The sequence below is a fragment of the Anas acuta genome, chromosome 3, assembly GCF_963932015.1.
Source record: "Anas acuta chromosome 3, bAnaAcu1.1, whole genome shotgun sequence".
NCBI lineage: Eukaryota > Metazoa > Chordata > Aves > Anseriformes > Anatidae > Anas > Anas acuta.
This window is the reverse complement of record NC_088981.1, coordinates 10,078,545-10,103,008: the sequence shown is the minus strand read 5'-3', so window position 1 is coordinate 10,103,008 and position 24,464 is coordinate 10,078,545. Positions and strand designations below refer to the sequence as shown.

Sequence of the window (24,464 nt, the reverse complement as noted above, 5' to 3'; positions counted from 1 at the left end):
GTCAGAAGAAGCTAGGCAGTATCTTGTACTTTGGACTGAAGATTTTATGTGGTGCTGACTCCTTTGCCAAGGTTTCAGGATCTGATGCCTGCTCTGCTCCTTGTTTAGCTGTGTTTGGTGAAACTGTAATTGTCACACGCTGATAGAGAGGGGGATGTTGGTTCATTTCCTTCCTTGCCTGGTTTTTGTAGTAGGAGGATGCATTGATTTTATAAAATGTAATTGCATTGACTGCTCTTGTTATCAGGATTGATTGTATTGACTTGAGTTGCATGTTGTTATTTTTTCACACTCTTGCTTTGAAATATAGTTTTGCTGTTGTGTTTTTCCTCCATTTTGAGGTTATTTATAATACATTTTGAGTTAAGGTTCTTCTGCATGTGATTTATCTGCTCGGATTGCTTGGAAATGCCATGAAAAGTATTCATAGTATCTACGTGACTGTAGCCACTAGAACCAATTGCTGTTGACCCCAGCCATGTCAACCATTGTAACCTTCCCTCAGGTTAGGAGGTTGAAGCTGGGAAATACATTTTGGCTTCTTATTCCTGTGTGTCACGTCCTCATTGCAATCCATTTCAATTGTTCATTAGGGAATTGGGATAGTCGAGAATACCACGGTGAATAAATAATAGCAGCTAGAATTGTGCAGAGAATGACGCTAGCAGCAAAATGCAGGGTCTGTGCCATTGAACCCTTGAGGTGAAAGAAATCACGAAGATTTCATTTGAGATGTGGCAGTACTGCATAAGTTATTTGTGGAAGTGTATATTTACATGGATATGCATGAGAAGGGCTAGGGGGTTAAGGCTGACATTTTTCAAACTTGGACACTCCAAATGAGGTACTTAACCCTAAATATAGGTACTTCAAAGCAAGTAGTGTGGTTTTAAGAGCTGATAAATACTGAAATTATTGAAGTCTGGGAGTACTCAGTATCTCTGAAAATAGGCCATTTCTGTTTGGCTGCTCAAACATTGTTTTAGGGTATGATTTTCAAAGGCATTTTGGCAAGTGTGACAAAATGCCGTAGCCTCTTTTGAAAACCTCCACTCGAAGCATCTGATTTCAGATACTGAGGTGGAACTTGAAAAATTGCACAAGCTGCTCTAACTTTTCTCCTATTCATACCAACAGGGAATTTACCACTGATTTCTGTGGGAGCTGGATTACTCTGATATGCATGTAAATATCTTCTAAAATGAGCTTAACTCTTAAAAGCCACATCCGCTTTCCTTTGTGAACCCAACTGACGCTGGGTTTAAGGAATACTTACTCAATTTCCCCACAACGGGAATATATAAAGGCCTTTTGGATACAGTTCCTTAATGCAATTCCCCAACAAATAATGCTTGAACAACAATAATGAAGGGAAAACTTGGCTTTTGTGTAGTTTTTGCTTTTGCTTTCTTTAGGTTAAATTTTCACCCTTTCTCCCAATTTGTGTTCGGTAACATTTTGAATTCCTTCTTTAAGTTCACATATTTGCAAAGACTTTGAGGAAGAGATCTAAAATGCCTTGGAAAGAGCTGCTAATAGCTTCAAAGACCAGATTAGAGGACATATACATACCGTCTGTGTCATATTAGGTCTCAAGTAAAGTCTTGTTTAAAGTAAAATACCAACTGTCTTTTGAAATGCCATCATTCCCCAAAGTCCTGTTACAGAGCCCTAAATCCCGAATACAGTATCTCTACATCTACAGGCAAAGGACAAAGGGTCAAAGACATAGTTTCTCCTTATTTAAGATTCCTCTTTCATTTTATTACAGGACCCTGGGGTAGACTCTCTCTTCAAGTCCAGTCTTCACCAATCACATGCTAATAACTTCAGCTGAAAGAGGGCTCTACCCTAATGTCATTACACTCCCCAGCAATGATTGATTGTGTTATAGTATGTTTTTGAAACCTAATTACTGTCTCAGTTTGTATTTGAACTCATTAATCTTCTAGCCTGTAAATAAGTAAAATTGACTAAATAACTGAATTTCTTTAATGATGGGTTCAAGTTATCCTTATACCTACTGTTTTGTGTTAACCTTTTTATTGCCAGAAATGATTTTTTTTTTGTTAGTGTTTTCTTCAGTTCTCATAAGCTTGCATGGCTGGAGGTGCACCTGTTTCAAACTCTTGTCTCATCAAATGTGTCTGTGGTAGTGAACAGACAGACCCAGCTTCATTTGTGGCCTCCTTGTCCCCCTCAACACAGGGGCTGCTCTTAGGGTCCTGCAAGAAGCAGTCCTCCCTAAAATTGCACAAATCCTCTGTTTACCTTAAGAACTGGGTAGGAGAAGAGAGGTATTCCTCAGAAAACCTGTTTATTCTGCATCCTCTGTATCAAAAGCATTCCCTTTGGACTGATCGGCAGTGGCACCCTAGCGATGCTGGATGCCCGTATCTGTAGCAAGCAAAAAAATTGCAATCTGCCCCTGGGGAGAGCAGCAAGACCAAACAGCCCACTGCTTAGTCTTTAACTCTAGGACCTTAGCCACATGTTCTGCCAAAAAGCACCACCAAGTCCTCGTAGCAGTATAACCTTATCCTGTGACCCGCCTGGAGTGGCTCCTGAGTGTGCAGCTTTCCGCCAACCACCTCCACTGCAATATTCAAGCCTCTACTAGGTTCAACCATAGTTGCTGGAGAGGTCAGCACTCCCAGCAGTCTTTTTTCCTTACAAAAGCTTCATCTGCTGGATTCTAGCCGCTGCTGACAAATAAATGAAAGCTCTGGCAGGAGCCAGGCTAAGGTTGTGGAACAAATTTCCAGGAAAAACAAGCATGACCACTAGCTTCAGCACAAGCAGAAACATATGGCAACTTCATCTCCTTGTTTTGGTTCCCTCAGTAAACTGATTTAATTCACAGATACCTGCACCTATTCAAAGCCTCTTTCTACGTGCCAGTCAGGAAGCGATGAAACGGTGATTGATTATTTTCATTTATTGGGAAGCACTCGGATAGCTTGGACGACGGGGACTTCATAAGCGCCCAGGTGGACGGGACATCTCAAATGCTGTCGCGCTTGCCAGATGCGTTAGCTATGACTTCAGGCCCTGGTGAGAGGCTTCAATTTGATCTGTGTCTTGCTGGAGCACTTAAGCATATGCTTATCTCTAGATATATGAATAGTCCCTTGAGAATGCCCATGTGCTTAAAGTTCGGCATGCATTTAAGTGCTTTGCTGGAGCAGGCTCCTAAGTCTTTCTGGGGATAATTAAGTCATGCCGAAAGCTATTTTACTGCCACATTTTCTTTCTGGTTCACAGGATGAGAAAATCCATTCTCATCAAAATACCAAGTGGATCATTTTTAACCTGATTATTTGTTAAAGGATTCATGTCATTAGGGCGAACTTCTCTGCTCCTTCCTTCCATCCCATTCCGTTCAGTGGGTGCCTGTATTTTTAATACATCCTCTGCTGCTGCTCAGCAATGAGGTATGCTGTAATGGAGCCAAGCTCTACTTATATACCTGGCAGTGCTAATGCAAGGTGGTGACCTTTGGCCACTCCTCCAGTAATGAACTGCTCTACAGTAGGACCAGATGGTGCTTTCACTTCCAAGGGTGCAACATTACTGAGGTTATGCAGGTGCAAGTGTATTTCTGGAAGGGTTTGCTGGCTGGGGGAGTGACGCAGTGGGATTGGTAGCCAGAGGCAGAAAATAGCCTTAGGGGGACAAATATAAAAGAAACATGCTCAGAAAATGGAAAATTGCATTTGTAGCATTGGCATTGCGGAGAGCAGTCTTGGTGGTGACTGACTCAGTACTTGCCTTCTCTAATAGGGACCCGAATACCTTCCCAGCTCACGGGCAGATTAAGGGGGTCATTCACCGCTCTGAAAGGTAAGAGTATGGGACCTCACCACAGTCCTGCATGGCCCCCCGCATACTGCTCCTGGAGCGCATCGGGATTTTCGGTGCAACCCCAACGAAGTGGAGGAATAGGGACAACTCCGGGTTGGGATTTTGGAAAGGAGCAATGGTCCGGGCTTGGACTGAACACCTCGCTTTACACAGGCGTAGCCAAAGGCGCTTGAGCGAGCGCACGAGGAGCAAGGTGAGGTGAGCAGGGCAGGGAGCCGCGGGGCTCACCGCGTCCTCCGGGCGGCTCGGCCTCCAGCCCAGCGGTAAAAACAAGCCTGTTCCGCTTCGTTTCCTGTTTTGGAAAATTGGGGGTGGAATGCTAAAAGGCTAATTGCACATTGTTTTTAAAAATTAGTTTGATAATTCATCATATTGTAATTAAACTAATTAGAACACTATTCATTTCCAACCACCTTAATTAGGCCTCAACTTGGCAGGGAGCCCGTGAGACCAAAATGTTGCAATTTGTTAAACAATCGCAAAGACTTTGATAACAAATGACTGTATTCAGCTACATTTTAGTTAATAAGATTTATATATTAATCTAGTTATACTTTGTTCCCTCAGAATTTGGCAGAGCTCGCAGGTCTTCTGATCCCCCTACGAAATTCCTGAGGCCTGAGTTAAAATAGCTGGAAAATGTTCTGAACCTAATGGACTCTCCGGGTTTTTTTGCGCTGCAGCAGGCATTCCTAGGGCCCTGAGGCATTTTATACCCTCCCGATCCCCCGTTGTTAATCGGGTAAACAGCTCTTAAAATCAAATAGCTCAGCGTGGCAAGTGCAAGCCGGGGCTGTAGGCTGCGGTGCCGGGCGGCTGTCCGTCTGTCTGTCTGTCTGGCTGGCCGTGGGCTTGCTTTTGGGGGCGCTGTTGGATCAAGGTTGTGGTTGTTCACCCAGGAGACTCAGCTGGTGCTGTTTTTGGACCCGCGGCCCTGGTCACCTCGCTGTGACAGACCCCTGGTGCGGGCATGGGCTGGCAGCCCGGTGGCACGCCAGAGGTGGAGGACTTGGCGTTGGGTTCATCAGCGGTGCGTTTGCGGCATGCTCCCTTTGACAGCGTAATGAAGTGATAATTGCCTAAATGAATAAATGTTGATGGCTGAGATAAATATGCACGTTCCCTTAATCTATTTTCCTCTGAAATTGCGAAAGGAAATTCGGCTTTAATGGGGGGTAGATGTCAATTTTTACAAATGATTGTAAATCTGTGCAGAAAGGACTTAGACGAGTCAGTCTCTGTCTGAGCAGTAAAAGTTACTGGTGTATGAAGGTGTAAGATGAACAAAAAAATTGAACACGATACTGTAATAATTATGCTTCTCTGTGTCACTACCTTTTGCAACATCTGGTTTGTTTCTGCTCTTTCCACATCCTGCAGATGTTCCTGAGCACATGAAAAGCACTGACAGGAGAATATTTTAGCCAAGAAGCAATTTCAGTGAATAATATAAAAGGGTACCCTCTTAACTCTCCAGAAGTCTTTGCTTACTAGACTTTGAGTTTCATTGCTAGTAAAGATCAGACCAATAAGCAAATGGGCCAGGGGCCCTCTAAAAGTGTCAGGAATAATCTGTTGCGGATGAAATAGAAAAGTATCTGGAAACAGTACGAAATAGTAAATCCAGGTTGAGTCCTGTTCTGACCCCCTTCCTGAGCTTTACCCCTCAGTATCCCTACTGACAGCAGAGGCTCGCATTCAGGCTGCCGGTGTGGGATTTCCTTCCCTGTCCACCTCTGACTTGTACAGCAGAGGGGAAGGAAGTGTTGCTGAAGGAGGGGGGCTGGTTCTGGGCTTTTCCTTTGCATAAGTGAATCTGGGTGCTGAAGCTTAGCTCTGCCCATCTCACCTGAAGCTTTGGAGAGGGCTGTGCCCACTCAGGGGAGGGAGGATCAGGCTCCCTCAGACCTTTGTTGTCCAGCAGAGCTCTGCCCGGAGCTAGCATCGCTGTGCTGCTGAGTGTTTAAGTCCAGAGGCTTGGTGCTGTGGTACTAGGGCTGCTCTGTCATCTTTTGCACAAGCGTTTCTGTTTGCTGATCCTGGTGCAGCTTTACCCTTTGCGTCTTCCCAGCCAACTGTGTATGAAAGCGTAAGCTGATAGTTCCAGCGAGGAAGTGTGGTAAACTCTGCAACGTACCAAAAGTGCCCAGAAATGTTATCAAAAGTAAGTGGGTATGGGCATAGCTCTAATATTTTCATTAGGCATGGATTTTTTAAATCTGTTTAGTAAAATATGATAATAAATTAAAAAAAAATTATAATGGTACACAAATGTCATGGTCTGTCCTACAGAAGGCACAGGCACCTCTTGCCAGTGAAGTGTCTTGGAGCTGCCCCAGGCACAGAAGGGGATGGCCCCGTTGCAGGATGCTTGGCACGCTTTGCTCTGCTAGCACAGGCAGTCTCAGGAGAAATCACCACTCCTTAGCTGGGCTTACCACACTTTGCAGTTTGGGGCTCTTTTTCTACATATTCTGAAAGGACATATTTTATTCCAGACACTCTTGTGCGATACTTAAATATTGAGCACTCGGGAGGCTCAGATTTTGTTTATGTGGGTTTATATAGAACAGGAAGGGTACTGCCAGGGGGGATTGACATCACTGGGCTTCCAGTTTGCTATCTTCTCAACTGTATCTCTCAGAAATAACGATATGTGAAGGGTCCTCCTGCTCTATGCAGCACACTTTCTCAAATGGAAGTGCCCCGTGCCCTGCATTTTCTCTGCGTTTGCTCTCGGTTGTGGTGCAGCAAGCGGTCTGAGCTGCTGGTAACTTAATTTGGCTGAGGCTGCTCAGTAGTTTTCCATCCTGATGACCTGCTGCATCACCTTGTTTCTCTGTTGAGGACAGGACAAAACACACATCCCATGCGCCTGCGCATCGGTGTGGTGCCTCTGACCAGCTGCAGAATAATTTAAAGGTGAGTGGAAAAGCACGTGCCTGGATGAAAGGCCAAGTGCCCGAAACGGGCACCCTTGCTGCCAGAGAAACATCTTCAAAGCCTTTTTCTTTTATGCAGATGAGCATAAATCAAGGGTTGTTTTTCAGCAGAGAAGCAGCGTTAGATGGGAAGGTGCATAAACAGGTGCATCGTTTCTCTCCTCCCCTCACGAGCAGCTCATTTTAATATATGCCAGTTATTGCTGTGCATAATAATGCACATCTGTCAAATGCCTTCCATGGTGCATGAAAACACACCGACAGAGCTAAAAGCCACGAGCTGCTTAGCTGCACTGCTCCCTGCATCGCCAGCAATGCTTCTCCAAGTTGCAGTCCCTCCTTCCCACTCTACGTCTTTCTAGTGAAATATGGCATTCCTCTGCATTAAAAGTAAGGAGCTCTGGTGACCAGCATTGTTCCTGCTGTAATTCCCCAGAAATCCCCAGCTCCCCAAAATTTGAGGCCCTGAGCTCTCTGGAGAGCCCCCCCTTCCTGAGGAAGCGGGCTCCTGCCAGGAAAGAGTGAGGTGCGCTGGGGCAAGCTCTCCTCCCAGATAGAGCCACTGCAACCCTAATAAAGGAAATGAGGTTGCCAGGGTGTGGCTGGAGAGTGAATTTGGCCATATTTGAAGTGTATGGAGTGACTCCAGGATGAGATCAACAGTTGGCCTCTCCCCCTGCCCCCTTTAATATTCCTTCTTTCTAAAGCGCCATGCGCTGCCTCACGCTTGCATTCCTCTAGCAGAGGCTAGGTCCAAAGCCCTCTAAAGAAGTTAAGAGTTTTCCTTTTGGAGGCTGGATCAGGTTACTGGAGAAGACACACTATCCAACTGCAATGAACTAATTCCTTAGATGTATTTTTGTTCAGGCAAATCGCAACCTTCGTGCTCACAGCTGAATTTGCAAACTCCTTTTTGCTTTTACTTGGCTCCACCAAGAAGTAAAGAGGAGACGCAAAAAAATAACCCCAAAAGAAAATCCAGCGCTCGGCTCCAAGAGCCCGTGTTGGGTTGATGATGCTTTGCAGAGGTCACAGGGATTAATGAAAAACACAATTAGAACAACATCAAGCTGGGGGCCCCGCTTTGGCACTGAAGGATCCATTTGGGTATATCGTATTGCATTATGTGATGTAAGAATGTGGGCTAGTGTAATCAAAATGTAACTGCAATCCTTACCAAAAACACCTGTTTAACCTCAGCTAACCCGGGAGGAGAACTTCAGCCTTTTTTTTTTTTACTTCTGAACCAGAGGCGTACTGGTGCACGCACAATAATGAAGCTTCTGTTCGCAGGTCTGGAAAATGGAAGGGTTCAGAGCCTGCGCTCAGCCTGTCCCAAAATCTATTTTCTGTTCTTTAGCTGTGTTCTCACTTAACTTGGTAGCATGCTTGGGAAAACGGCTGAAATGAGGGAATTGGAGGCTGAAGATGAAAATATTTCACCCGAGATTTGATAAATTGTGCCCAGCGGCCATACAAGCATCTCCTGGCCTGAGAACAGAGGACTGCAAGGTACCAACTGCCCTGACTTGCAAAGGCAGAGAAGCCTTTTGGCACTTCTTGGGGAAAAACTGGTTTCAAAGTGAAGCAAATGACTGCCAGTGACCAGAGCTCGGAACCCAGACCTGAGTTCCAATTGCCAATTTTAGCACTTGGTGCACTGAGGCCCTGAGTGGAGAAGAATGAATGATTCCTGTGCCCTGTTCTGCTGCTTGCACTTTTTTTGTGTGTGAGAGCAGGAAAATTATTTGGGGTGCAATTGATTCCACCTCATTTTGTCTGTCTATAATTTTGTTTAGTTTTTGTTTGTCAGTTGATGAAACTGACTCTTTAGTACCTGCTTCTGCGGTTACTTGAGGATGGGTTGATTTATCTTCTGAAGGCATTTCTCTCCAACAAGGAGCATTTATCATGACCTGAGCTGGGATGCTCAGCTTTTAGTTAGCTGACACGAGGCAAGGCGAGTCACATCTTTACTTCTGGCACCCCACATGGGTTGTTTGCTTCTGCAGAGCAAGGGTACTGACCCTTCCCTGTTTCCTCAGTGTAAGTGTTTGTTTAAAAGGAGCATCTTTCTAAGAGTATGCAGATATCTTTGTAACAGGCAAGGGGTTTCGGGAGTCAGTGGGAAGCACTCACTTGTTTGTATTTCACAAAACAGACACCACAGATCCTGCAGATCTTTTCTTCACCTCTGTGCAGATGGATGCTTTCCTTGAGGTCTTGGTGTTGAATTGCTGCGTGTAGCATGAGCATCCTTACCAGCTTTTGTCATGTTGTGGTGATAAATTTAGGGTGCTCGCTGCCCTGTGTAAGATCAGGAGTCCCCAAGGAGATCAGGTGTTGACCTAGGAGCCCTGATACAGAATTCAGGTGGCTCAATGAAGACACATGGAGCTGCAGCTAAGGCTGTGTCCTGAGCAGGTGATAAACCAGTGAGCTTTGTTGGCACCAGCAGAGCTGTTGCCTTTATTCCAGCACAAGGTACCTAGTGGATGTGTGATCATTTTGTACTTCTGAACAGAAGCCTGAGTGAAGCGTTGAAGGTTTTACAAGGTAAAGGTGTAGTTCTGGAACAGTGGTCAGTGATGGAAAGTTAAAAAGGGATTTCTGGAGCAGTATCAGACAAGTGAGAGATGTGTTTTAAAGGTTCGGGGAAGCTGCTTTGTTGAAAAGGCTCAGAGCTCAGAGGCCACACTCGTGCAGGAGAACAAACCCCATTGCACCACCACCCCTGGTTTGCTGTCCTCCTGTTCTGCTCTGTGACCTACTGAAGCATTTTCTGCTTGAATGCATCCTGAGACCTTGTGCAGGGCAGGGCAGGAAAGAGAAAGAGTATTAGCATAAGCCGAACGAAGTACTGCCACCCCCACGCCACCACCAGACCATGCTGTAGGGTTTCTTATAGCGGGTTCTGGCCTTGGTACGGCAGTAGAGTTTCAGGGCCTGTAATCATTGCACAGAGAAAGTCTGCGCGGTGCCCATCCGTGCAGGGACTGGTTTACCCAGCACTATATACATCACTTGTTCCCATAGGCATTGGATTGCCAATATTTTTTAAGCAGCTTACCAATTGTGTTTTTTTAATTAAAGCAAGGTGAAACAACTTCCCATGCTCCACTGATGTCTTGTTTCAGGGAAGGAGTTTATCTGAGACAGACAAGAGTGTATTGAGTTCTCCACGGGCTTGTCAAGACAAATACTTGTCAATGCTCTAAATACTTTTGTGAATATTAGGGAATAATCTTGCAAGAGGGATAAGAGCACAAGTTCCAGCTGACCCCTTCCGCCCCTTTCCTCAGCCCACAAAACCTGGAGGGATTAGTTGCATTTTGAAACAGATGCCCCTATAATTAGGTAGGAAGAAACATGACTGACTGCTTGGAAAAGACACCTTTGGGTAACATATCAGCGGACCCACAGATCCATTACCGAAGTACAATCTGACAAAACAGCTTAAGGTCTCAACTCGCTGCTCCTCTTTCATGCCGGCAGTTTATATCAATGAAGATGCCTCGTAGTCCTTCAGCCTGCAAAGGTTCAGACATGGGAGGGCCTGTGAAAAAATTTACAACAGCCAAAAAGCCCGGTACTGAAATTTCTTTAATCTGATCAGACTTGTTCTTAACCCTGAGACATAAATATCCAGCACATTACACCTTTGATTTACTATTATGCATGTATCAGAGCAACAGTGGTCCTCTTGAATTATGCATTCTCTTAACAGAACATTAAACCTTATGGGGAGCTGGAGTGGCCCACCACATAACTATTATCCTGACAGAGGGGAGGGTGAGATCAAGAGTAATGCTCCCGAGCTACAGAAACCCAGAGTTTTTGTTGGATTGCTTGAATGAGCATTATAAATAGCACTTTGTTCCCGCTCGTTAATAAATAGTGTTTAGATGACTCACAAGAAACCTGATAGATAGCTCATCAAGAGAAGGAGGAGGGATTATTATTTGACACACAAGAATAACAACATCCCCAAGTCCTGAAACTTGCCCTCAAGTCTTAAAAGCAGGCAGCAGGATGGTTCCTGAGCTTCCGAGGAGAAAACATCCCTTTTAATAACTCGATAATCCATTTCTTATTGGTTCCTCAGATCAAGTTATGACCAAAAGTGTTACTACAGTACTACAGGAAATCAAGTTTGATTTTGTAATATCATCAGATGAGTACTTTGGAGTGCCATGGCTAAGATCAATAAGGAAGCAGTAACTACATTTGCTGTCATATGATGATATTGATGTAAAAACATAATGGTCAAAATTATAAAATCAATTTCATAATTTAATCAGAAATGTTTATTGATACTATTAAAGCTGAATTCAATAGCTCCTGGTATGCAGTTAATTTCTTACCTGTCAGAAAAATGTATTGAAATGTTCTTTCTTTTAAATGCTTGGAGTTAATTCACTGAAAAAACAGCCGAGATCTGCGGCTGCAACAGACGGGGGGACACTTGTGAGATCGGGCGGTGGGTGGAACATTTGCAGCAGTTCGTACCAAAATGCTTTATGCTTTGGAGAGCCCTTGTGTTTATGTGTGCATACACACATGTGTAATGCAGTTTGGTAATGGCTGGAAGCTGGTAAGTGCAATATCATGGCATGAAGCCCTGACACAGGGGAAGGCAGCGGAAGCTCTGCCATTGAATCCAGCCGAGCCGGACTGGCTGTTGGTAAGGGCTCAGAGATTTCCCTCTGCTTGCGTGACTGCAGGAGCACAGATGAGAAGTGGAGGGTCCAGGCTGGGTTAGCTGCTCGTCCTGTGTACCCCTGGGTTGCTGCTCCTCGGCGGTAGGAACAGAGAACTGGGAATTGCAGTAATTTTTTTTTTAATTTTCATTTTCTTTTCATATAGCTAGTATAAGATTACTACTCCTTCTAGGGCAGTGCAAAAAAATTACATTATGACTTCCTTACTGTGATTTAAATTTTATTTCCATTCCTTGAAGTGAGTGCACGTAGAGTGTTTGTGTCATGTATAGGACCAGATACAGGCATGCACATTCATCTGTACTGCATTTTGCATTCCTCATGACTTGAAATCCAGTGGGAAGCAACTTTCAGTAGGTCAATAGCTGGCTTGCTCTGTGTCTCTGGGCTGACTGAAAAAGAAACGTGACTGCTTATCACACCTTCCTGTGGCTTTCAAGGCATGCTGCAGTGACGGAGGGCAGACTTTATGGCTGGGACAACTAAGTGTTGAGAACCAAGACTGTTTGTAGGAGGCAGTTTTTTGATGGATAAGATGTAGCTGTAGTTGCTCCAAGTCTACCTAGCTCTGCTACAAGGTTTCTGCAGTAGCTAACCTGCAGAAGTTTTTGTGAAAGTTCTTTTCCTTTGTGAAGTACCAGAGATGATTGGAAGCCAAAAATGATTTTTTCTACTGTCATCTTTTCTTTCGTTATATTTATCAGTACAGAATCATAGCATCTTTTCTCCTTCCCAGCCTAGACAATCATAGGAGCAAGCATAAGAAATCTACCTGTTTCAAAGTTTGTGATGTAAGGTGTTTTTAATACAACAGGCAAGAAGAGATGAATGAGTGACTCAAAGTGAAAGCAAATTTGAGTCACTAAATCACACAGACAGAGCAAGAGCCACCTTTCTCAAACATTTCCAGAAATTTCTCAACATCCTTGAAATGTGACCCTAAAATCTGAGATCAGAAAGAATTTTTTCCTCTTAAGAATTACACGGAGGATTTATATTAAACTTGGCAAGTGAGACCATTTCTTGAGAATGTAGGCTCGTTGTACTGAACTTGAGCTAATGGAGAAATACAAGAAATGCCAGAAAGTGCTTTTTACCTCTGACATTTGCCATAGCATGGGGTGGGCCATCCTCATAACACTCTTTTGGTTTACGTGGAGGGAGTAGATTAAGCACAACCCTGGTTTTCATATGGCTATAGGAGAACCATGTGACCGTAGATTTTAGAGGTACACCGACCCAGAGATGTTTTAAGGTAGCAACAAGTGACCTACAAAAATCAGGAGATTTTGATACCTATTAAAATGGGATTGTCGTCTCAATGTGTAAGGCTTTTGTATGAGATTTAATGGAGGGAGTGCAGCCAATTAGTTAAAGATTAGAGCATGGTCTAAATGAGGCTAAGGTCTTTTCATCACTCTGGCTGCTTTTTGGAGTGCTGATTGCTTGTCTAAAGTTTAATTTTCCTTAGCATTACTACTAATAATGTGTAACTCGATGATCTTCTGTAACTGAATTTGGGAGTGATCAATAACCACTGTACTATTTTGGGTTGGTATGCGTTCGAGAATTGGGAATGGCAAGATTTGTTTTCATAAAACAAGTAGCTGAGCCTTTGACATCTGATTTGCAGTGTTCTTCTGAATTACACATATTAGTATAGCAATTTGTATCCATTTTATATCTGAGAAACTGGGATATTTTCTGACCGATATAACCGATTAAGAAACAGACTCACCAGATTGTAGTGCATACAGTAGGAAGGAATGGAGCGTTTGTGCTGTGCCAGGGCTGGGGAAAAGTGGAGACTTTTTCTTGGAAATGTTCCGACGTTTTGGAGAAGCATTTAGAGAAGAAGCCACAGGAATGCCAGGATTAAGAGCCTGAATGCAGAACATAAGCTTAAGGAGATGGTGATGGATTACTTAATTCTTATATTAAAACCCCATGCTGTGTAGTATTTGATATAGGTTACCATCGTTTTAAAAAGATGCAGTCATAACTGAGAAAGGACAGAGAAGGGCTCTGAGATGCAACAAGGACCGAAAAGAATAGGAAGACTGAATACAAAATTTAGTTTTTTAAAGGTAGATCCTGTGTGGCTCAAGTAACCTGTATAAAATTTTAAATCATATAGCCACACCTATGCATGTACCATGGTGTCATAAAGCCCATAATAAACATTTGGTTCTTGTCTGACACGAAAATGCAGTGCTGGTGCATTTTGCTGTGAAATGTGGTAGACTGAGGTTATGGAGATATTATCAGATCTATCATCACCATGCATCCAGGCAAATAAAATGTGAAAATCAGTTTTCAAAGCTCAAACATCTGAAATGTCACAATGGTTTCTGAATTTGAAAGCTTGAAATTGCAGCTCTTAGTGAAATGTCTTGTTAACATTTGTTAGATGGCAGCAAAAAGGCCACGTGGAGCAATTAGGAAGATTTTGTTTGTGTTTGTTTTCATCTTCTGTTAGTCTGTGACAAACTATGAAATTTGCCATTTTAACCATAACTGCACCATTAGGTCTGTTATCTCTTCCCGTGGATTATAGGGAATTCTGAATTCGGAGCAGCGCCCATCTAGATGACAATCCTTGGCCTAGCCCAGATGGTAGAATACGACCAAAGGAAAGTACATACATGACTAAAAGCACGTGGTGAAAATCTGGGCAATGAGTAATTGGATAATGTCAGAGCATCATGCTGAATCTGCTGTGACACCAAGCAGGGCAGACTGGGTGATACAAACCTATACCTACGGAGAACTCTTCTACTGGTTAAAAATAAACAAAGAACCCCAAACAATTGATAAAAAAAAATAAAAATAATAAAAAAAATACCCCTAAGCAGGTACATAGCACTGTTGTTAAATTAAACAGAGTGCTACTTTAGCGTGGGGGAAAGTCAGCATATGTAAACATACAAAAGAATATTTAGTGTCACAATATGACTTGGGAGTGGTGCTAAAGCTTAATCAGCCATTTATTTACAAACTTTCCCAGAGCTAAATTGATGGCCAAACCTAAAATAAATTGTGAGTTGAGCTGAGCTGAATCTGTGAATGCTTACGTGGATCATCTGTCTTCTCCTAAAAGCAGGAAACAATGAAGATGAAAATTTATCAGGGAAGTCCCGTAACTTTTTTGAAAGAGCTGAAAAAATTGCAAGAATGTTTTTGTAGGGTGTTCAGTTTCTGGAGCCGTAACATAAGAAGGTCTAGCAGAAGAAATGTTAATGCGAGATTAGTCTGACAGCTTTGATCCCAAAAGTAAAAAAAAAAAAAAAATTCTGATTCAAAAGATTGTCTTCAATTTGGGGTTGACTTTTGAATATCTGAGGAAATTCGCATACATTAAACACCTAGAAACTTGTAGTCTTTACCCTAATGGTGTAGGCTCTGCGGTAGTTGTTGGGAGAGAAGTGATCACTTCCATTGTGTGATTCATCTGTATTGTCTTTGTTAGTTACTTTAGGATGGGCTGAATCATGTCCTGAAGATACCTGTCCCTCTGTTGGCTGTAGGCAGCCTTGATGACTGACCTACACTGAGACACCTAAGCTCTTGAGTGATGAAGTATGTCCTCCCTCAGTCACTGTGCAAGTCCATCTCTGATCCAACACGTCTGCTTTTAATAATCCAAAGCAAAAACCCTCCCCTCCTTAAATGCTCATATTAATTAGGTGTGAAAAATGACTTTTTGGATGAGTTCACTAGCACTTCAAGATTGTTTAACCATGTCTAAATGACCCAAGGCGGCAGGCGAGCCGATATACACCGAGTAGGAAGAGGGCAGCAGAAGCACCGCTTTTTGAAGTAAGAACGGGAGGAAAATAATTCCTTTCCATTTGGTTTAGTACTTGCTTTTGTTCATCTCTTGAACTTGAAAATCTCATCAAACAAGCTGTCAGCACCTGCACGGTGAGCAGGGCCCTTTAGCAGAAAGGAAGCCATCGGTAGTGGGTCCTGCTTGTAAATGTAAGCATATCATTCAACCCATCTGCACCAGCAGGACTTCTCTTGGTGGTCATTGAACGTGTGCATGGCTGTGAAAAGGCTTTTTCCTCCTTGCTAATATGAATGGGAGTAACTTAGCAGAAGGCAGCTGTGTTGAGGTGCCCTAAATACCATCTGCCTCCTTTACCTGGTCAGTGCAGAGAGCTCACTAGCCTCGAAAAACAATGCAAGTCTGCTACGTAAGGTACTGAACAGGGAGCTGCCTAAATGGGAAACACTGGGTGCAGTGCTCAGGGAACTGGAAGCATTTTTCAGCAATAAGGAGCAGTTCTGACCAAGGACAGGCTGAAGAAGATGTTCAGAAAATGGTAAAAAAATAAAATAAAATAAAATAAAATAAAATAAAATAAAATAAAATAAAATAAAATAAAATAAAATAAAATAAAATAAAATAAAATAAAATAAAATAAAATAAAATAAAATAAAATACAGTACTGGAGGTGCTGTTGTGCACTCAGTATGCTCTTGGGTCCTGCCAAAGGGTGGATTTAGTCCTGGTGCTTCATTCAAAGGAGTGACACCAGCATCATGGTGTGGAGAACCAGACAAGCAGCCCATGTGCCTGCCAGTACTTCAGTTACTGAAAATCTGTTTCACAAACACTTTGTAAACCTGTGACGGTGGAGCTGTTTTGGTGAAATACTTCCAGGACATCACTGCAGTGGATAATTATTGTTTACAAACCAAGTTAGTGACTGGCAGGAATAACAAAAAAGCTCATGCTTCTCTGCCTGGGGTTTCCTGTGCCTGAATAACGTAAGTTATAGCAGATTTTAGCAAGATGGCCAAAATATTTTGCTTAACATGAAGTTTGCTGAGTTTTTCTAATTGGTGGGGGAGTCCTTAAGATGACATTATGTTTCTCTTGCTTGGCAGTTTTACAGGGTTTTGTTGCTTAAAGGATGTTACGGTCTTCTGGCAAGGCTGAGCTCCTCTTGCTGTGAACCTGCAAGATGCAGATTATTTTGCTTTGACCTGGAATTTTAGATCTTGGGGATGAAAGTGACCCAAATGATTGGATCATCTAATGCACACCTCTGCCCAGAGCGGAACTGGTTCTGGTTTTCTGGATAGATTGTTTAACTTGTTCTTACAAATCCCCAGTGCTGAAGGCTTGCCAATGTGCCATTCCTCCCTGGAGATCTAATTTAAGAGTCACCACTCTTAGGATCAGAAACCTGCTCCTGATATCCAACCTGAAGCTCTTATGCCTGTGGTTTATGCCCATAGCTTCTATTTTATCCCACCTGGAAACAGAAAACAGATTATGCCTTTTTTTCATTTGTTTTCCTTTCCTATAAACTCTTTGATTCACCAGGTGGTCTCACCTCCTTTTTCGCTCAGGACTACTTGACTCCTCTTTCTCCCCAGTCAGAGTAACTCTGGGTTAGATGCTTTGTGTCAAGGGCATCAAGCTTTGCTCGTCCTTGCCTCTCATGTAACGAAACACTGCTCCTTTCTCCCCGTCTGTGCAAACTTAGTATTCTCCAGGCAGCAAGCAGTACAAGAGCTGACTCTGCTTTGTGCTGGTAGGAAAATGCAGTCTGCTTCTAGAGGTCCGAAGAGAGATCAGGCAAGGTTTTCTTTTCTTCTAACAGGCTGCCTGCCTATGGGCAAGTTTTTGCCAAGATTGAAGTTCGAAGCTTGTGCTCATGAAAATGTGATCCTTTCTGAAAAAGAGGAAACTGCGATCTGGTGTTCTGGTTTTGTGCTCTTTTTCACTTCCTTTTGATTGGCAAGAAACGATTACACACTTTAATTACATCTGGCCTTTTTACAACATGACTAAGCTGTCCAACAGATGTCTGCTTCGGGTCCAAACAGCATGAACATATGACAAGGAGGCAAACAATAATCTTGGGGAGTTTCATCCCTCTTGTTTTTCGCACAGATTTGGTCACACTATATCAAATGCCTTTGAAAGTCCTTTATTCTTTTGGAAAGTAACATGGCCAACAAGCAGCTTCTGAATCTGCTCTCCTCTTACGACTTGCGAACACCGAAGCCCTCTCTGTGAAGATATCCCCAGATCACGTCTAATTGCCTCTCATAACCTGATGATGTGCACGGGGCTCGAAGCTTTATAGGCCACACTCCAGCAGAAATCCTTAAGGAGGGCTAGGAAATGGATACCATCAGGCCAAATTTGGAGGGCTGGAAATAATTTACCCATAACTCTTGATTTAATCTATCTGTCTGTTCAAATTCATCTCTCATCTAATCAATCTGAACAAGAGGACTGAAATTCTGGAAATAGTGTGTTTATTAGTATTTAAAAAAATAAATAATAAAAAAAAAAGTTCTGGAAATATGTGTTTTAACAACTTGTTGAGTTAGCAATTCTTTCTTACTCTACAGCCCGTCTCTGCCACACATACTGTAACTTTCATCTCCAGCCAGAAAACTTCAAAGTCCTTCTGAGGTCAAGGGCAGCGTGGCAACATGTATTAAATCAAGAGTTCCCAGATCAGCATACGTTCTTGGATGTGGACATGGACTGCAATGCACGATGACATTGTAGAAACTACGCTAAGCTAGCCACTTGGAGAGATTAATGATTCAGTACCGTACCAGCCTGGAGAGCTGAGAGAGATTTTTTTTTTTTTTTTTTTTTTTTTGGTTTTAACTACCGTGATTTAAAGGGCAGAAGGCATGTACGTGACTTCAGTATATTGTTCTGCAGCTTGCGTTATTAGATCTACTGATTGGTGAAAGTCTTGTAATGCTGCTACACAATCCAACCGGTAAGCAAAATCCTCGCTGAGCAGGGAAGGAAAACAGTCCTTTTCCAAATGCAGTTTATCAGAAACATAACGAAAACCTGGTTTGTAAGGTAAAACACCCATCATAATAATAGGAAGCTTGCAGTGATGCTCTGTAGTGGTTGGGTTTGCTCCCACTTGTAGTTTTTGTTCCACTCAGTATAATCTCATTTTCTGTTCATAACCGTCATGTTCTGTCTGTTCTGAGAACGACGTGCAAGCTAGTCCTTGCCTGATGTATTTCTGCTCAGAGTAACGCAGGGGCTTAACTTTATTAGGCAGCGATAATGGTTGTTGCTTTTTTTCCTACTGGGCTAGAAAGGAACATACTGAACTATTTACCTGTTTTGTTACAGAAATGAAACCAAAGCCTGGCAGGAGTTTGCATATTATCAGATGAACTAATACTCTGAAACTGTCTCCTTTGACCTTGAAAAGGTTGTGGTGATGAAAAAAAAAAGATTTTTTTCAAAAATGAAGCTGCCCTTTAATCCACAAAATAATATGTGTATAGGACCCACTTTCATCCCTCCAAAATACCAGTACTTAAATAAGGTTTTATATAAGCTTTTACCTCTACTGAACCTAGAGGGAGCCCACAGTAACTAAGGAGACAGGGCAGCTCAGCTTTTGGGTGCATTAAATCATTCCTTGAAGTTGCCCATCTGACTTTGGCACTTGACTGAGGCACACACAGCTCGGAGCGGTGTGTTCAGCAGAAAAAGCACACAGATGTGCAAGGTATGTGCGATACCTGGCTATCTGCTTTGTGTGTGCAACAACTTAATTTTGTCTAAAAATGCAGAAAGAGTAGGAAAGAGAAATCTACACACTGTTTACGTGAATTGCATGCATTTCCTAATTTTCCCACAAATACTATAAGGTGGTACATTATGTTATACTATATATAATAATAATAATAAATATATATATATATATATAATATATGTGTTTAATATTTGTCTTTAAAAGCTCTCCACTTCCAAATTGATTTAGGAACCTTGATTCTCAGGGTGAGATTAGCTAACTAAAGAGAGACTAATAAAATTAGTTCACAGGAAAGATAACTCAGGTTCAGTTTCAAATATCCCCTCTAATTGCACCAACCTGCCAGGTAACCCAGTTGGAATGTCGATTTCTCAGAAAATACTCCTCCGAATGAATCACCGCCGTCTTTGCTTCAGGCAGAACTTCGCTGTTCTTCGAGTTTCCCATCCAACTCTTGGCTGGTCCTAATTCGGTATGGGTGCCAATCCGTCATAATTACAGTGGGAATATGAAAACACAATTCAAATGAACTTAAATAATATTGCTGAACTCCGACTAAAGCGTGGTTTAGATTTTCAGCCCAGATTCAGGTAGTTTCTATTTTTGCCAAACAAATTACCTCATTGCTGAATAAAATGGCTATCTTGCTTCATCAGCATTGCTCTGTGAAAAAAAGAAATTAATCAGATTTCCTGCCATTCCATTAGCTATTTTTTTTTGTTTCATTTAATATTTCAGCTGCCTCCAGAATGGTTTTTCTAATACAAAAAGGGCTTAGTCAATTTTCAGGACTAACTACTTGCAAAATGTCAGTTTAATAAAGCAGGTTTATTGCTGGAACTTGGCACAGAAAGAGAAGCTGAAGCAATGTAAAAATGTATTTTGATGAACTTAAAAGAAGAAGAAGAAGAAGAAAGGCTGTGTGTCAGTCCTGGTTATTTCTGAATGCCCTTCATTTTTCTAAAAACCAAGTGAATTGAGGCTACTCAACATTTTTTTTTTTTTAGTTATTATTATTTTTTGGTGTTTGCACTCTTCAGATACAGAAATCAGGAGGAAAACTGGAATGCACAAAGTGACAGACTGTGCAGTCAGTCCTCATCCAGCCCATGGAAACGTTCAGGTCTCCAGAGCAGCTTCTAATCACAGGACGCTAAAAGGCCAGTACCACCACTGTCAGCAGAAACGTTCTGGTTTGGCATCTTTATAGCATTATACAGCTCAGCTTTAAACTTACATGGTTTAAATCCATCCACTGATCAAAGGTTTGGATATAAAGTTTGACATGGAGTTTTCTCACATGGCTTGTGTTCGTAGATAGGGAGAGGGCAACATTTATTGTTGAGTCAGTTTATTTGCACAGTTGGAAAAAATAGAGTTTCAAAACAAAACTTTATACAAAAGATACAAAAAAGTTTAAATCTCTTAAATTTCTCATTCTGAAATAAAGTTTCAAGTCCAAATTCATTAAATATTAAAAAAGAAAGAAAATAGAATCAAAACAAGAAACTCCCTTTGAAAATCAGACATGGAGAGGAACGCTGACATTTCAATTAGCCCACTCAACTGATTTTGCTGTTTTATTTTATGGAGAAAGCCCACTGAATTTAGGTCAGCTCCCAACAAAATTTCTTTCCTTCTGTTTGTGGACTGTGACCCTAAAGGGATCCATCAGGCCTCTGGTGGCCAGCAGTGCCCGTGCTAGGAGCCCTGTTAGGGCAGATGCCAAGGCAAGGGACAGGCAGCTCTTTTGTTGAGGAGAGGTCCTCTTCGCCCCTCTGTAGCCAACCTCCTTCTGTGAGAGTGAATGCTTAACTTTCCCAAACACCCTTGGGACTTGTGAGCCTAAGTCTCTTCGTCTCCACTTCTTTTAAGCTGCTAAATGAAGGAAATGGGGATGGAGAATTCAGTTTTGCGTGCGTGTTGGTTTGGCGTGAAAAACCCTCTCACCTGCCATTCATCAGAAATAGTCACCAGCTGCTCCCAGGCTAACGTTACAGTGTCAATGGGAGGTCTTTAGCATGAGAGGGAGAAAAAGGTCTTTGCCAAGATGTTAAAAAATGGAGTACAGTGAAACTGGAAACTTCCCTTGATAGTGAGCACATTATCTAAGCATCTTATTACAAATTACTGAGAGCACTTTTAGCGATTTTTTTTTTAATGTCTTAAGGGGATTTAACTAATTAGGCACAAAGTCTTATGCTCGGGATTTATTCAATCATATTTTTTCACTTAAGGTATGGCGAGTCATCTGTTTTTTTCATGTTCTGGTGGTCATTTGTGGACGAGGCAGACTGAGCTGGGAGGAACCCAGCTGCAGTTACTAATAATGCTCAGCGGTGCTGACTCCCCACGTGGGCTGTGCACGAACTCCTGTTGGAGTCAGCAGAAGACCTGTGTCCTTGCTAGTGAGCAGATTTGGCCTTGCTGCTCAGATTCACACCGTCACATTGCATCCTGTATGGCTATAAGATTAGATTTAGTCAATGCATTTAAAAAAGCTGTGCTTTGAGTATGTGCTTTGAGTATGCAAGGGCAGCAAACCTGGGTCATAAATGGAGAAGCGCCTCCTCTTGTTTGGAGAGCAGGAACTCCCCACCTGCCAGATGGTCCTAAAAAGCTGCAGCTTGCAGTGGAGGAAAAACAACAGTTCAAGCACCTCGATAGGCAGCAGGGAGACGCCTTTACAGAACAGCCCAGAGTACCAACATTCAGGATCTTCGCTTAGGTGCTTGAAGCAGGTAGCACGGGGAGCTCAATTCAGTGTTGGATCGCTATGATGCTGTAAAATACATTTCTCTTGTCTTGTATTACAATATCCACAGAAACGGTGTCTGGCCTTGGACTGCCGCATACGGGAGTCCACAAGTATCCTTAGACCATAAATGACCTGTCACTAGGAAAAGAAAACCTATTGTCTGTGGATTTTGGTACCATTTTAAATACATGGGGATAGATGCAAAACCACTGTTAATCCAATGGGTCCTGCTGTTTTCATCGAGACCTCTCTAATCTCACAAGCATTTCCACAGCAGCTAGTAGGAGCACTCAGATCTTTGTAGCTGAAGTAGGATCATACAGCAGGGGAGCATAGACCAGGTAGTACCAAGTACTGTGTCTACAGCCTCTGGCACTTGTGGTGGGGTGGGGAAAGCTGCTTTGTAGACTCATATACAAATGTGCCAAGACTAAAGTGCCCTTGCTCACGTATCTGTCCGTAAAAATTAACGCTGTGCTCTGGGCTGCAGACGTGCGGATGGATGGATTTGGTTCTCATTAGAATTTGTTCCCATCAGATGTTGCTTAACCTATGAAGGCTTCTTAAGGAGCATTTTTGTTCTTAAGGAGTCAAAAATGTTGCTGGCTGAACTTCCATTTCAGGGTCAGTTAATTCAGTAGTTTTAAATCATATCTAAACCCGTTAGTTGTCAAATCCTCAAGTTAGTCTGAATTCAGCAGAGGTGAAATCTGCAGTTGTTTTGTGTGAGGCACAGGCTCCTCCGTTAACATCTTCTAAAGTCTTCCCTTGGTTTCCTGCCCAGCAGCTAACTCAGAAAAGGGGCCGTATTCTGCCGAAAACCATCTCACGTTCCTGCAGCAGAACCTCATCCTCTCTCCTGTCGAACACAGCAGCATCAAGGGCCACATGCAGGTTTCTGCAGAGCTCCGCTTCGTGTGAGGTGCAGGGAGACACTGCTGGTGCCTTCATCTAACCCCCGGCTTGGGTTAGCTTAATTCAGAAAACCAGGCTGCAAAAGTGCTAAAATCTCACTGCTCTCGGCTTTTACTGAACACGTTACATGATATCTCAAACAACCAGCATCATCTGGCACCAACTATGTTTGACTTACTGTCGTACTAAAAGGTGTATAGGAAAAATCAATATCTGTTTTGTTTCACGGTAGAAGATCTCAGCATTTTGCAGCCTAACATATATTTTAGTGGTTTCATTGCACCACTAAAGGTCAAGTACCATATCTGTGCCTGTGATTTCCTGTGCTGCTTTAAAGCACATCCAGGGCCTGTAACTCTTTAAGCTCTTTAAGGGTACAATCTGGTTATGCTGAAACAAATGGATTTTTTTTTTGTGTTTTTTTTTTTTTTTTATAGCCAAAAATGAAATGTTAAAGAAATAAAAATTACTTGTACAGTATTTTTGTAGCTTTTCTTCATCTTCTTCATCTTCTCATGTGTCGTGCTGTGATTCTCTAAACTACATGCTTACTTTTAAGCTAAGCTCTTGGATCAGCCCATACTGTATTTTACTGGGCCAGGGACTCAGCTACAAGGGGTGAGATCTGAATGGTAACAGATTATCTTTGTATGAGGTGTTTTTTTTTTTTTTTTTTTTTTTTTTTTTTTTTTTTTTTTATTGCAAATGTTACAGTGCCTTCTGAGGAATTTCAGATTTTTGCATATTTTCTTTGTGCTGTTTCCTGACCGTTTACATGCCCTCACGCAAGCTGCACTGTATCTCCAGTTTGTGTTATTTACATTGTCCACCTCTTCTATTTGTCTATTGCCTCAGAGGTTTTATTGTCTTATTAGGAACTTATCCGGTAAAATACTGGACACTACAATATCCCTACAGCTAATTCCAGAGAAATTTATAAAAATGAGATCAAGCCTATGCTTGTTTACTAACTGCTTCTGCATTTTATTGATATTTCTGGTTCTGCCTGCTTTCCTTCTTTATTTGCTGTGACTAAGGCTTTATGCTCCCTGATTTATTTGGTGTAGAGCACCATTCTACATACGAAAGGTACAATATAAATCAATAAATAATAATGACAAATAAAGTGAAGTTAACATTTTGCTTTATGATTTTCTAAGCATCAAAACCTGACGTCTCTGTTGTCTGGCAGGCGTTGCACCAAGCAGGAGGGAAGCCTGCCACCACACACCTCGTGCTGCCCACTTGATGCAATTAAACCCCGGGCTTACGGCTGGCCTCCCAAGACTTTATGACACGTCTTTTGTTGGCCTATCTTTTACTTTTAAACTGTATCTTGTAAATCAATTTCTATTATAATTCTCATAAAAGAGTATTTCGTTCAATAAAGTTCATGCTATGGCGATATCGGATAGCAATACCCAGCTCCCCTTAGCTTGTCTGCCCGAGCTGTGTAGGACGTGCGTATCCCATAAATTGCTCTCCCTGCTTGACAATGTGTCTATGGCTGCTTGCAGGAAACTTTTTTTTTTTTTTTAAAGTCGAGGAGCCTGTAATTCTTGAAGTGATCCCTGAACCTTATTTAATGCTGCAAAACCCTACAGGAAAGGGGGTTGAACTTTAATGTCTGCAAGGGGGAAAGTAATAACTTTCCCCATCTCTTCTGTAAGTGACTTGGGTTATGTGATGAATGCAGAACCTTCACTCACAAGGT

The 24,464-nt window shown here is 42.3% G+C and overlaps 1 long non-coding RNA gene across 7 annotated transcripts in view; it reads left to right on the top strand.

Annotated features, from left to right (window-relative positions):
- The window catches only part of LOC137853359 (uncharacterized), a 484,321-nt gene that overhangs the window by 69,286 nt on the left and 390,571 nt on the right, over positions 1-24,464 (top strand). The gene's annotated exons all lie outside the window — the stretch shown is intronic.